Below are 9860 nucleotides of genomic sequence, written 5' to 3'. Positions count from 1 at the left end.
AATTATCCTCAATAACTACTTTAAAAAAATAGAAGGTTAAAAAACAGAAGGTAAACGTTCAGTCTTCGGAGATATGAAAATCTTCATTCTGAGTGTGAATTGATTTCCCCTCAGAACTTTCAAGGCATTGTCTGACAGGGTATAGCATCAAGTTGTACTCATAAATTAGATGGCAGGGTGGCCTGTTCTTTCTTGCTCTTTTTGATCCACCGATGATTTGGATTTGGCTAATAAAGCCACTAGGTATACGTTGGAGTAATTTTTTGCCAGAGTGTATGACCAAAAAATAGTGTTTAAATCATCTATAAATTAAATCATCTCTCTTTGGCATGGTAAATCTAGAAAAAGGTAATTACATAGAAAATAGTCCTGATGAGGGCATTTGGTCGAAATCTCCAAATAGGAGGTGGTCATTTTAATGTTGCTTGCTGGCAGAAATTTCCACTAGTATTAGTATAGGTTGTGTGTTATTTCAGAAAAGGGAGTGACAAGTTAACTGATTCATTTTCTTTTCTCTTCAGTATTTGTGCTAAGAGGAAAATCTTAAAGCTGGTAGAGGTTTTTGATGCCACGAAGCCATTAAACATAAGGGTAGAGTTAGCAACCAGGGTGACGCAGCTCGTGGCAATGACTATAGCTTGCATTCCAATGATTTAAACTGCAATATTCTTGATCATGTTGGATGTACTGTGAGTAGAAGATCTCTTTCCCCAAGAAATAAGATAGAGAAAATCTTTGAAGCATGACCTCACCGACTGATAACTTAGCTTTCTCTGGATGTTTTATGATTCTCCCTAATTTCTCAATGTTCTTGCCATTTTCTTGTAAGTTGTGATCTTCTGATTGCTTTTTGCCCACCCCCAACTCCCACCCCCAAACTTCTGTAAGCCTTTCTTTCATTTCTGATACAAACTGAAAGATGACCTTGCTTTTATCTACCCATTACATACAAGAAGCCTTCTCAGGATGACACAGGAATTCATGAAGGAATGCGAACAGTTGAAGGTTCTTCCTGCTTTTTCTGCCCTTTCGCTGGAGCACAGCAGGTTACTCACACTGGTTTTCTGTAACATTCTGCAGTGATGGATAGATATTTCCTTGAAAATAACATTCTGCAGCATTATTAGTGACAGTACTGCAGTTATAGACAGGATCCTCTACGACTAAAAGTCTATGGGCAACACTCTATGGGCAGCTGGAGTTTCCTATCACATGAGGGCAATGGTTGATGAAAGCCGGTCCATTTTTGTAGTCTGGGGAGTACTGAAGTTTGTCAATTGAATGTTGCCTCAGTATGCCAAAAACATCTTCAAATTCTTGCCCCAGTTTTTCTTGTTCAACACAATCTGTGTTTCATTAATAAACTGGATGTTTCTTTCCATCAGGAAACTACCTAGCACCAAAGACACCAGATAGAAGAAACTTTACCTTTTTCTGAAATATACATCTATGTCTCCAGTACCCAATTTGTAACCCAGCCATTTTGATAGTTGTCACATTTAGCCCAGCCTTATTCTTAATAAATGACGAAGTGCTTAATCTCCTCATTAGCAGCAGATGCTTACCCCTCACACATATTTAATTTATTAGTTGCAAATCATCTCTAGGTTAACGTCATTTATGAATATATTCGTATTCATATATTGAATATGAATATATTCCTATTAAAATATATTCAAATTATATATTCATATTCAGATATATTAAAATTACTTCTGAGAGTGTAATATTACCAAATTATTTCATTTAAAAATAATGAAATTTTTTTTTTCGGATCAACTGTTGTCGAGTCGTTTATTGAGAGGGAATGTCCATTTTAATCTTCCTGGGCTGGTTTTTAAATTTTTTTCTTTTTCTTTTTCTGAGTGCTGTTGCTCTTGCTGCTAGCAGCCGCCTCCTCGGGTCCACTGCTGGCGGGCTCCCCCTTCGTAAAAATACTCTGGCACATGTGAGTTTGCTCTGAGTAGGAGTCAAGTCTACAGTTACTGGTTTTTTTTCTAATAACATGCTCATGATCCATTCAAACAGTAGAAAGAGACAGCAGAGGGGGACACTACAAAGTTATTTGCCCATCCTTTTCCCCCTAGCATCTTAATTCTCCTCAGAGGTGACCACTGCTACCCATTCCCAAAAACTTTTAGGATTTTTTATGAAATTTAATCTTATGGCAATTCTCAGGATGAAAATTTAATAACAAGAGAGAGTTATTGAGATAATAACTTCAGTTATTTTTTCTGAACCAATGTAAACAAGTAATAAATAAAAAATGAATATAAAAACTCTGTCAACGAACCATGGATAGATACACAGTAAGCACCCCCTACTATATATGACAGCCATTGAAACCCTATGCAACACACTTTAACATGCAATCTTTAAAGTATAGAATTTGATGAGCTTTGTCATATGTATATATTCTGGAACCATCACCACAATCAAGATAATCAACTCCAAAAGTTGCCTCATGTCCTTTGTAATTCATCACCCTTCCTCTTTCTTCGTTCCATCTACAGGCCACCACTGATCTGCTTTCTGTCCATGCCTGCTTTCTTTCTCTATAGGCTAGTTGCATTTTATGGAATTGTGCGTAAATTAAATCATACAATATATTCTCTCTCTCTCTCTCTGGCTTGTTTCACTCACATAATTATTTTGAAGTTAGTCTATGTTGTTGTATGTAGCATTCATTCATGCTGTAGTATTCCCCTGTATGACCATTCTGCAGTTTGTTTATCCATTTATGTGATAATGGACATTTGGGCTGTTTCCAACTTTTGTCTATTAAAGTAAAGCTGCAAGGAGCATGCAGGTACTGTGATGATGTCTCATTGGATTGGGTCTCTAGAGAGCCTTAAAAGGCTAAATAGTCTAAAGAGGAAAAAAATGCAAGTCAAATGCCTACATTGGCCACACAGGTAACATGGTGTGTGTGTGTGTGTGTGCGTCTTGCTTGTAATAAAAGCAATACTTAAGCTTTATGATAAATGACAAGTTGCCTCTTGTTCTCTATGCTAGGTAGGGTAAAGATTATGACAAACTGAAGAACTTTTACCCATCTAAAGCAGGCAACTGCTTTTCAGGCAACTGAGTCCGCTATGCTGGGCAATGTTACCGGATTTTCCTTATTTATTTATTCATTCATTCATGCATGCATTCATCTTTTTATGAGGTCATAAATTTAGTTTAGTATGACTTCTTGATTTTAATCATCTTCAAAATGATGCAATTTGTTTTCCTTCTCAATTATGGAGGCAAATTAAAGTCAAATCAGCAACCAGACAGGTGGAAATAAAAGCATTGGTCTGAATAAAAATCCTGATATTAATTTAATTGAGTACTGGATATATGTACATTATTGAATTATTTTCATCTTTGGTCATGTTTGAAATGTTCACACTAAACATAATTTATAAAAATTTGTTTTGTATTACAATTGTGAACAGAAACCAGACCAGAATATCTTTTATTAGTACATCTATTCAATATTGTACTGGAAGTCTTTGTATGAGCTATAAGCAAGAAAAGGAAATTAAAAGGTATCCAAATTGACAAAGAAGATTTAAAATTCTTTTGATTTGAACACAATATTTTTATATACATAGAAATCCCCAAAGAATCAGCAAGAGAATTGTTGGACCTAATTGTAGGAGTCATCAAAATGTCAAACTATAAGATCAACATACAAAAATCAGTCAAGTTCCTTTACACTGAGGAAGAAAACTCTGAATAGGAAATCAGAAAAACAATACCATTTATAATAGCCACCCGAGAAATAAAAGACTAATACAATGAAAACTACACAACACTACGACAATAAACAAAAATAAACTTACATATTTGAAAGACTATACCTTGATCATGGGTAGGAAGATTTACCATTGTGAAAATATCAATGTTACCCCCAAGTCATCTACAGTCATAAAGTAATCCCAATCCAGATTCCAATATCATTATTTAAAGATATGAAAAAACTAATAACTAACTACATGAAAATAAAGAGAATGCACATAAACAAAATACCATTAAAGAAGAATAAAGAAGGAGGGCCCACACTTCTTGATATCAACACCTATTATACAGTCAAAGTGGTCATAACAAACTGGTACTGGTACATGACAGACATATAAACACTGGATCAAAACTGAGAACCTAGAAGTAAATCTACCCACCTGTGGACAACTGATCTTTGACAAAGAATTGAAAATCACTGAATTTCGAGAGATAGTCTGTTTAAATACTAGTGTTGGGAAAACTGGACATCCATTTACAGAAAAATCTCACACCATATGCAAAAATGAGCTCAAGATGGACTTAAACATAAAACCTACAACTATAAATATTGTAATTGAAATAACGGGGACAAACTTAAGGACCCTAATATATGTCATAAATAAACCATCACACATGACTGAAAACACACTAACACTCACTAAAAGCAGAAGACAAAGTAGAATACTGGGACCTCCTAAAATGAGCCACTTATGTGCATAAAGTTTTTCATTAAAAGAATCAAAATGAAACCTGCAGAATGGAAAAAATACATATAAGAATGGCATATCAAATAGAAAACTAATCTTTAAAATTTACAGACTTCTTCAACACCTTAACAACAAAAAGACTAATAATCCAGTTTGAAAATGAGCATAGGACATGAACAATTTATCAAAGAAAATATTAAGGAGGCCAACAAACAAACATACGAAGAAATCTTCATAATCATTAGCCATTAGTGAGCTGTAAATCAAAACAATAGTGAGAGATTATTTCACCCCAGCATCACTAGTAATGTGAAAATAAAAAAGCAGAGATCAACAAACATTAGTGGGGTTGTAGAGAGACTGGAACCCTCATACTGTATCGATGGGACTGTAAAACGGTGCAACCACTGTGGAACATGATGTTATGTTTCCTTAAAAATTTGGAAATTAAAAATATCATTCATAAATTCACTATTTGATATCTATCTTACAGAAATGAGAGATGAGACAAAAAATGTATGCACACCCAAATTCTCAGTAAAAAGATAGAAGTAACATAAATTCTTACCAGTGAAAGAATAGATAAACAAGTTATGGTACATACACACACTGGAAAACTGTGAAATATTAGAGAATAATGATAAATCTGCTAAATAATTCGTAACATGGATTAACCTGGATGACATTATGCTGAATGAAATTAATCACAAAAGAACAAATGTTATGTAAACCATTATAAAAAGTCAAGTAAAGGTTTTCACACTAAAAGAAACATTCTTTGATAATTACTATGGGTGGGAGGAAAGAGGGAATTACTAACTAGTCGACATGTTAACTTGGGTGAAGGGGAAGGCAATATACAATAAGAGGGCAGTCACCAAAAAGTGACAGATGTAGGGAAGATACTGGAAGGAGTGCAAGAGTTAAAGGCGACAAAGTTACATACACAGTCCTGCGATAACAGTGATATCTATGAGTAGGTACAGCCTGAACAGGTATGGGAGGGAGAGTAGGAGGAGCGTATCCATAATTATGCATGTTTAGACAATATTTCTACATGTACATTTCTCTATGCTATAAACATATCCAAGATGAAGTGGAGCATACAGGAGTCATATTTCTTGGACATGCCAAACGCCTTGAGGTAATGAATCACAGGGTCTAGGGACTCAAGGTGTAATCTCACGAACAAACAAGATCAATTGACCTAACATAGATAGAAAAGAAACGTTCAACATCCTACTTTATAAGTGGTTACAAGAGTCATAAAAGTTTATGAGTGTCCATCTACGTGCAACTAGTGGTGTCTCCTAACCCAGAGTAAAAGAGAATGAGGAAAATTTAAGATGTACAGTGTCAGATTGATCTTGGCTGAAAGCAGAGAAACAGATGTTTGCCTGGGTTTCATTGACTATGCAAAGGCATGAGACAGAATAGATACTTAAAAAAAAAACAACCATTGAGCATTGAGAATGGTAATTCGAGAACACTTCACTGTGCTCACGTAGAACCTGTGCACGGATCCAGAGACAGTTATTCAAACAGAACAAGGGACTACTACTGTGTGGTTTAAAATCAAGAAAGGTTTGTGTCAGGGTTGTATCTTTTCACCATACTATTCAATCTGTTTGCTGAACAGATTATCTGAGAAATTGGATTATCAAAAGAATGTGGCATCAGGATTGGTGGGAAGCCTATTAAAAACTACAATATGCAAATAATACAACCTTGCTTACTGAAAGTGAGCAGTTTTTAAAATGCTTGCTGATGAAGTTCAAGAACTAAAGCCTTGGATTACAACTCAGTGTAAAGGAAACTAAAATGCTCACACCTGAACCGTAGGTAACATCATGATAGAGGACAGGTTGAAGTTAAGGATTTAGCTGTGCATGGGTCCACCATCAATGCTTATGGAAGCAGTCGTTAAAAATCAAATGTTGCATTGCTCTGGGTAAACCTGCTGCACAAGACATCTTTAATTTGATGAAGAGCAAAGATGTCACTTTGAGGTCTAGGGGAGGAGACAAGCCAGTCAAGGTGTGATGTAGCAAGGATGAAAAATACAACTTTCCTCTAATTCCTAAATGCTTCCTCCGTGCACCCCCCTCCTGCCCCCACTATCATGATCCAAATTCTACCTTGCAAGTCTGGCTAGACCAGAGGATGTACACTGGTACAGATAGGAAGTGGAAACACAGGGAATCCAGGGTGGATGATCCCTTCAGAACTAGGGGTGTGAGTGGCGATACTGGGAATGTAGAGGGAGGGTGGGTTGGAAAGAGGGAACCAATTACAAGGACCTACATGTGACCTGGGGGACAGACAGCAGAAAAGTGGGTAAAGGGAGACGTCAGACAGGACAAGATATGACAAAATAATAATTTATAAATTATCAAGGGCTCATGAGGGAAGGGGAAGTGGGGAAGGAGGGGGAAAATGAGGACCTCATGCCAGGGGCCTAAGTGGAGAGCAAATGTTTTGAGAATGGTGAGGGCAGTGATTGTACAGATGTGCTTTACACAATTGATGTATGTATGGATTGTGATAAGAGTTGTATGAGCCCCTAATAAAATGATTTTTAAAAAAGATGTCACTTTGAGGACTAAGACGTGCCTCTCTGAGTCATGGTACTTTCAATTACTTCACATACATGTAACAGTTGTACATTGAATAAATAAGGCCAAAGAAGAATTGATGCATTTGAGGAGAAAGCAATGGGACTGATGGTCCCAGAGGGACTGGGGGGAGAAGAAGGCAGGAGTGACAAACAAGCAATGCCATAGACAGGGAACAACTAGGGAATTAAAATCAATAACAAGGCAAATGTAGAGATCCTGGGGGTGTGGGAGCAACAGCAGTCTAGCTGAAAGGAATTTCCAAGAGGTAGAAGTAGGGCAAGCTTGATGGTGGGACAGGGGGAAGGTAAAAGGATACAGAGGAATTATCTAGGAAGCAAAGATATGAATAGAGATATAAGCATAGGTGTGTACATATGGAAAATATTTATTCATAAAAATAGTGGTATAGGCCCATATGTAAATATGGAAATTCACTGAGGTTGTGGACAGACTTCGAGCCTCTACTCATGCCCTCCCTCAATGCAAGAATTGTTTGTTCTAACAAACTGGCATTCTGTGATACTCACCCTCCCAGTACAATCGCTGAAGACAAAATGGGTGCATAAGCAAATGTGGTGAAGAAAGTGGATCATGCCTGGCCATCAAATGAGATATCGTCTGGGGTATTAAAGGCTTGAAGTTAAACAAACAGCAGAGAAGCAAGCCCACATGGAAGAAGTACATCAGCCTGTGCACTTATGGGGTGTTGCCGGGACTGGGTAACAGGCATCAGAAGACCCCAAACAAACACACACAAAATATATTGTTGAGAAAGAGGGACTCAGAGTAGAGACCCAGAGCCCATCTGTTGACAATGGGACATGCCCTCACAGAGGGGTCACAGGGTAGGAACGAGTCAATCAGGGTGCAGTAAAGCACCGATGAAAAACACAACACTCCTCTGGTTCCTCTAGGGCCTAGGCTTTCTCAGCGCCCCCACTACCCTGACCCCTCTACTGCCTTTTACTCACCAAAGCATGTGTCCACGTAGATAAGACATACGAGCTCACTCACTACACACAGAATCCAGGAACAGGAGGGGAGGAGAAGGTGGAGCCAGGAGGGGAGGAAGGGGGAACTGATTGCAATGATAGACACATAACCACACCCACCCTCCCTCCCCAGGGTGAAGAACAACAGAAACCATGGGGGAAGGGAGACAGTGGTCTATGTAAGATATGAAAATAATAATAATTTATGATTTATTAAGGGGCCATGAGGGTGGGGAGAATGGGGAGGATGGGGGAAAGAGGAGCTGACATCAGAGCTCAATAGAAAGTCAATGTCTAGAAAATGATGATGGCAACATATGTACAAATGTGCTTGTCACAATTGATGTATGGATTGTTATAAGAGCTATAAGAGCCCTCAATAAAGTGATTTTTAAAAACCTCAATATCAATAAATTCATCATATAAAAAATGAAAAAATAAAATAAATTATGATGTTGGTGAAGAATATTGGAAGTACCACACACTGCCAAACGAACAAATAATCTGTCTTGGAAAAAAGTACAGTCAGGTTGCTCTTTGGAAGTAAGGATGGGGGATTTCACCTCACATAGAACATGTTATCAGGAGAGTCTAGACCCAGGAGAAGGACATCACGCTTGGTAAAGTAGAAGGGGAGTGAAAAAGAGGAAGGCTCTCAATGAGAGGGATTGACCCAGTGGCTGCAACAATGGGCTGAAGCACAGGAACAGTTGTGAGGACGGCACAGGACCGTGCAGTATGTTGTTCTGTTGCACACAGGGTCTCTATGAGACAGAAACAACTTAATGACGCCTAAAAACTACTGCTACTTCACTAAACGTTATGTCCTTCTCCAGGGACTAGCCCCTCCTGATAACATGTCCAGATGTGGTATCCTTTCTTCTATGGATATTTGCTTATATCTTCCAATAGTCCATGACAATTTCAATATTCTTCACCAACACCCTAACGAAAAGTAACACCCAGTGTGAGGGTGACGTAGGAACACGCAATGTATTGTTCTGCTGTGCATGGGGTTACTATGAGTCTGAACTGACTCATGGCCCCGAACAACAACATCCTGGGAGCAATTAGGCCAGTAATCTCACGGATCACACAAGCATGAAACACCAGTGGCTCTCAGTAACCCTTCAACGCTGTAACCGGATTCTGAAACACCAGTGGCTCTCAGCAACCCTTCAGCGCTGTAACCGGATTCTGAAACACCAGTGGCTCTCAGCAACCCTTCAGCGCTGTAACCGGATTCTGAAACACCAGTGGCTCTCAGTAACCCTTCAGCGCTGTAACCGGATTCACCCCGCAGCCCATTTTGAAGCCAAACAATAACCAGTCTGTAAGAGGAATAGTGGCACCAAACTAGGGAGGTACACACTGCTTAGAATGATCATCCATTCGAGATCAAAAGGACAGGATTTACTCAAGGGCAAAGTTCAGAAGGGTTAGGAAAGGAGGAGGGATGGACACAGGAAACACCAGTAAGAAGTAGGATAAGCGGTGCTTCATTGATGAGATTGTAATTAATCACACGAAATGAAACGTGTAAGAATTGCTCCATGAAAAACTGATTTGCTCTATAAAACTTTACCAAATTTACAATAAAAAGTTAAAATAAATAAATAAGATGGCTAAAACCAATTCGAGTACGAGGTTAATTTCTCAAATGGACTTGCTAATGGTCCCCTCATCTCTACCCACAACTGAATGCATCATCAAGACAGGCAGAACTGAAGTAACCTCAGGATTTGGACCCATGCCAGTAGTTTACAGCGTGG

General features: G+C 38.3%; 1 pseudogene; it reads right to left on the bottom strand.

Moving 5' to 3' along the window:
• Positions 1-597: 597 nt before the first annotated feature.
• The window catches only part of LOC142446066 (transcription factor Spi-C pseudogene), a 42557-nt pseudogene continuing 33294 nt past the window's right edge, over positions 598-9860 (bottom strand).

Source organism: Tenrec ecaudatus, chromosome 4 (assembly GCF_050624435.1).
Source record: "Tenrec ecaudatus isolate mTenEca1 chromosome 4, mTenEca1.hap1, whole genome shotgun sequence".
Taxonomy (NCBI): domain Eukaryota; kingdom Metazoa; phylum Chordata; class Mammalia; order Afrosoricida; family Tenrecidae; genus Tenrec; species Tenrec ecaudatus.
Note: the sequence above shows the minus strand (reverse complement) of the source record. Positions and strands in the feature narration are given on the sequence as shown.